This window comes from Durio zibethinus, chromosome 14 (genome assembly GCF_047325235.1).
Source record: "Durio zibethinus cultivar Kanyao isolate XHJ-2024 chromosome 14, ASM4732523v1, whole genome shotgun sequence".
Taxonomy (NCBI): domain Eukaryota; kingdom Viridiplantae; phylum Streptophyta; class Magnoliopsida; order Malvales; family Malvaceae; genus Durio; species Durio zibethinus.
The window spans coordinates 3,166,688-3,172,687 of record NC_143175.1 but is presented as its reverse complement, the minus strand read 5'-3'; the positions used below and the strand labels follow the sequence as shown (position 1 = coordinate 3,172,687).

The following is a 6,000-nucleotide window of genomic DNA, read 5'->3' as shown; positions in this document are numbered from 1 at the left end:
TTCTGATAATAAAAATTATGAAATTTCAATTTTGTAAAAAATTAAAATTTTAATATTAAATACATCAAAATTAAACTCTTTTTTCTTAAACTTTATAAAGTCAAAAAAGACCCAAACAATTTAAAAAGGAGTAAATTTTTTCATATTTAAAATTATCAAATTATATTTAATTATTATAATTTAGAATCTAATATTACTTATAATATATTATATAAAAAGTTATAATGACAAATTAGCACAACAGAGACTGAAAAACCAATTTTTTATTCGAAGTTATCTGAAATTAAAATTTTAAGACTCTGACAACATTACACGTCCTGTCGGCAAGACAATTATTTTACTGGCAACCTAAAACAATTCCAGCTAGAACAAACTACCGTCGGTAGCAAAAGGTAAATAAGTAGCAATATAAAGTGGTTCTTACAGACAGATATCCAATACCCAACATGAACGAAACATAAACCAATAAAACTAAAAGACAATATAAAGTGGTTCTTACAGACAGGTATCCGATATCAACACGAACGAAACATAAACTAATAAAACTAAAAGACATCCATCATGCATAATCATGCTCTGGAGATTTGCATGATAGTTTAAATGTTAAACCTGACTTATCCAACTTATGTTGAATGAGCTTTTTCAAACGTTCTACCACTGCAGGTGTGAGATAATTGATCCAATCTTCCGGTTTTGCTTTCCTGTATAAGGTGTTGTGTCGAATCCCTGAAATGTGTGTGCCATTCTTGTTCACATCCAATTCTTTCAAGTTCCCAAAGCTACAAAATTTTGCTATTTCTTCAATTACTCCATGTTTCTCTTCCTCCTCTGAGAAAGGAAACCCCAAGAACATGGCCAACTTTTTTAGATGAGAAATGATGTTTTCGTGAAGATCTTCGTATTGTAAAAATAGTATTTTATTTCTTGGCTTGCCTTCCAATACCCTAATACATGATCAAAAAATGGTCCAAACGCATGGATTTGTTGGCATAACATGTCAAAAGCTTCATCTAGTGATGATGGCTCTACGTTTCGGGTCGAAACTGGTCAGTGAAAAACCAAAGCGAGACGAATGTATCCATCGGATTTCTACATATGTAGACAATTTTAGAGTTGGAATCTTTAATGGAAGGTGGCAAAAAAGCATAGGGAATGTGGGTGGAGAGAAGTCTTAGTTGATAAACACAACTATGTTCAAGACCAGGACAAGGGTTGTTCAAGTAAAGATCATACTCAAAGGAACGAACAAGTTGGTGAGGGCCTAAGCTGAGCAAGGGGGTTAGCTCCATTGCAAATTGGTTGTGATTCACAATTGAGAAAGTCAAAGCGTTGAGCCAAGTAGTGCCGAATTTTGGCAAACTTGTGACAAAAATATCAGTATCAAGTGCTTGGAAATGTCTCTGGAAGAAATCACAGCTTTAAATACAGGAGATGGGCAGCAAAATCCTTGACAGAAATAAAGATCACGTCCGTACCAGCTTTTTTCTTTAGGAAAGGTTTGCATGAATTATTGGAATTCATCCTCCCAATTCATCTCATGATCTTCATCTTGGGGTATGGGGACAATATTAATGTCTTCGGCGATTTCTGTTGCATCCATAATGAAACCTGCAGTATTAATTTTGTGAGTATAAGGAATAGAAAATTAGAAATGGACACTCTAAACTAGCTCTTTAAGAAATTTATAGAAGTTGGTTTCCTAGTATTATTCTATTTCAATTTGATTTTTGTTCCCTCATCTTTGTCTTTTTTAGTTGTCATATTTCAATGTTGTAGCCTATGGAACAAAGACATGTAGGGTGTCCCAGAAGCACCAAATGTATATGTAAGAATTTTTTTTTTTCTAGGTTAATAGCTTCCCAAATCATATATAACATATAAGACCCATCATCGAGTGGGTGTAATGTCAACATAATTACTGTAAAAGTGGTCCAAATGGGATAAAATTGCCTGCTCTGCCTTGTAACTCCTACGTTCTTCAAGCCTCAAAGATATAATTAAAACATTTTTGCAGAGATTTTATTATTAAATAACTAGTTTTTATTAGATTTTAATTTTAAAATAATTTTACATGTTTTAATAACAAATTAAAATTAAATAAATTTACATAAATGAATGAATTGATGAATTGAGCATCAAGAATCTAATTCGATCCCATTAGACTCACAAACACTTCTCTAGACAAATTAATAAAATTATATATGAAACAACTGCAAAATTTGCTACACAAAGCAAACTTGCTGGTAACATATATAAGGCAATTCTAATACAAACTACAAAAGAGACAACAACAACGTAAATAGGTGGAAATAAAAGAATTTTTTTTCTTTTTTTCACTCACAAAGAGAGTCAATGGTGACTGTTTATTTTGCTGGCAACCTAAAACAATTCCCGCTAAAACATAAATAAAGTAGCTCTTACGGAGACAGATATCCAATACCCAACGGAAACGAAACATAAACTAATAAAACTAAAAGACACCAATCATGCACGATCACGCTCTGTGTTAGGCCAAAAGGCCCTAACTCAATTAATTGAACATTCACAAACTCAATTAATTAAATATTCATGCTAACAAAAAGCATAATTAAATAATTAATTAATAAATAATTCATGAAATTATTTATTAAATATAATTAAATCAAAATTAAAATAAAAAATTTAAAATATTTAATATGATAAGATGTATTAGCTAGTTAATGATTTACTCTTAATTTTGTGATTAATTTAACCTTTTAATTTATTCTGACAATAATTTAGTTTGTTTTACTATTAAGACTTAAAAAAATCATAGAATATTTATATACTATGATGTTATATAAAATATTCATAAAAGAAAATTATTTTTGTAGGATGTATCAATTATATAATCAAATCTAATGTCATAATAATAATATAGATATAATAGTCCTTTTATAAAAATAAATTTTTTTCAACTTTTCCCTCCTTAATTTTTCTCTCAAATTGAAGTATTAAAAAAGTGAGAATTATAAGAGAAACCAAAAGTTATTGGGTTTTCACATTTTTCTCTTTTTAAATTAAAATTTTATTCAAATAAAAAAAGTTTTCTGTTTCCATTACTTTTCTTTATTTTTTTTTCTTTTCCCCTCCCCTCAATCCAAACATAGTGTTAAACTATCCTTACATAATTTTTGGATAATCACTTAAAACCTTAAAACTTGGAGTGTGAAAATTTGCTAATAACTCAACTCAAGTAATTGTTCCATTGAAAATTCTTGAAGCAAATATGAGTGAATTAAATTTGGGAAGTCCTATTAGTATTGGAATAAATAATCATAAAGCTATTAATAGTATTCCTACAAGATCAAATCTTTATGTAAAAAAGTATACTATATATTAAAGAAAAGTAATTAAAAGGGAAAGGGTACATACATTTTATAAAAATGTGAAAATTAGTTATTAAGACCTATATTTGTCTCCTAAAATTTAAAATTTGACACTATATTAACCATTTGCTGTTTGTTTTCCTTTAACATTTACTTAACAATGGTAAGTCTAGTTTATTGGTGTAAATTATACTACAAGAAAATGGCATATTAGTGACAGTTTTGTAGCGACCTTTCACTTACAAACGCCGCTAGTTTTCGTGTTTTTATAAAACTTCAGGTGTTTATTATCAAAATGTTACTAAATATTCAAATTACGACGTTATTACTTATAAATGCCACCCAAGACTTGATATCAGCGGCATTTGTGGATAAAAATACCTTGCATAATTTTTATTAAAAATTTTAGTGAATAGTAAAGGCGTATTTTTTGCACACAACGCCTTCAATAGTCACGTCATACATCATACGTATTTTTATGATGTGATTATTGAAGGCATTCTACAACATACACCTTTAATAATTGGACCAAAAAATTTCGTAGGCTTATTGAAGTGTTTTTGTTCAAAAATGGCATGAATATTAAGCTTATCAAAATGTTTAGATCGTACGGATGTTTACCATAAGGTTGTAGGTTCGATCTCTCCCTTTAGCCTTGTCTTGGGTTTTTGCACAAATTATTTGTAATTGATTATTTTAGGCATTTTCTTGATAAAAACGTCTTCACCAATTACTTTAAAAAAATTTTCAGAGAATATTGAAGGTATTTTTCGCAAAGAGACACCCTTAATAATCCATAGAAAAAATATGAAGTCGATTCTTGAAAGCCTTTTTGGTCAAACTTGCTTTCTATAATCCAATAAGTAAGTTTTTGTTGAGATTATTGAAGGCGATTTTTGTCAATAATGGCTTCAATAAATCATAGACAAAAGTTGAAAAGGACACTTGAAGGCATTTTTGACTCAAAATGCCTTTAATATTCCAAACGATAAATTTTAATGGTCGGATTATTGAAGACGATTATATCCAAAAAACGCCTTTAAAAATATTTTGTTAGGGATTATTCAAGGTGTTACCCATAGGAAAATGCTCTTCATAATCCATTCGATTAATTTTTAGTTGGTATTATTAAAGGCGTTTTTTGCCCAAAATGCCTTTAATATTCCACACAATATTTTTTTTTTGGATTATTGAAGGCGATTTTGGTAAAAAACACCTTCAATGTTTTCTGTTAGGGATGATTGAAGGCGTTTTCTTGCTAAAAACACCTTCATTAATCCCATTAAAAAAATATATTTGATATTGTATATATAAAGTCAATTGTAGGTTTATGCCTAGAAAAACGTTTGCTGTCAGTTGTATATTTATGCCCAGAAATCATTTGGTTTATATATCTGATACTATGAATTATATTTTGGAATTTACATAATGAACATTGTTGTATTTCAATAAATTTACCACATATCCAAAATTAAAACTGATAACGTTGTCATATTAATATAATTTTATGAAATAATCATACTTAGTAATTTATTAAGTACACATAGTGTATTCATATTAAGTATAACAATAATATTAAACCAATACCCCAATGTACAAACTTAAAGTTTTCATTCAACATGGCATGTTAAAAACATTATAACAATTTGTTCCATATATATTTACATTCAACCAACAATGTCAACTTGAAGGTTTATCAACATTGATAAATAATAATACATAATCACACTATTCTTTACGGACTTCATCCAGTTCCTCTTCCGTGAAGCTTTCTTTACCCTCCCACTAAAAAAAAATATCATAAGTAAATGTTAAGAAATGAGAACATAATGTATCTTTTTATTTTTTTGAAGATATAACGAGTTAATGAAATTTATACTAACCTTGAATGATGTGGTCATAAAATCATGTAACACTATCTCCCACATAAAATGAATGGCATAATATCCACATTCAATATTACTGGGTTGATGAGGTACCTGAAAATTAAATTTAGTGGATTTAAAAAATATTTATCTACACAAACTCAGCATAAAAAGAATATATTTCACATTTACCGGTAATGACACCATTTAGGTTTCTTTATTTTCTTATCAAATGTAGATATTACCCTAAATTGAAATGAAAAAAATTACTTAATACATAAATAAAATTACTTATGAAGAAACAGAAGATATATAATATAATAAAGTGTAATACCTCTTTATAAAAGTTTGAATATCGAGGTTAGGCATCGCTGTTTGATTAACTGAATTAAGTATGGCTTAAAGATTTAGTGTCAATCACAAGAAGCACCCAATGACGACTGTAAAATAATAACAATGATATATTCAAATTATGCATCTAATCAGATATGGGTAAGGTTGGAGTAATTAAGGTTGGAATATAGTTTACTGCGCATTATACGGAAGCAAATAATAATTAGCCAGTCTTTTCATGCATAGGATCATATAATTAGCACGATAAGCGAATGTGCTACTCTGCTGACTAATGAAGTTGGGATCAATAAATCTAAATCTGTTAGTCAACTGTCTCTCCTTGAGCTCTCTATATATAAAGCTGCACGACAACAATCAACACTACTAGTTAGTATTATATCATAATATAGATTACTGCATATTGAATGTGCATATTTATATTTATAAGCTAACCT

At 28.8% G+C, this 6,000-nt stretch overlaps 1 pseudogene; it reads right to left on the bottom strand.

Annotated features, from left to right (window-relative positions):
• Positions 1-559: 559 nt before the first annotated feature.
• LOC149514962 (cytosolic sulfotransferase 15 pseudogene) lies at positions 560-1,600 on the bottom strand (annotated as a pseudogene).
• Positions 1,601-6,000: the final 4,400 nt, after the last annotated feature.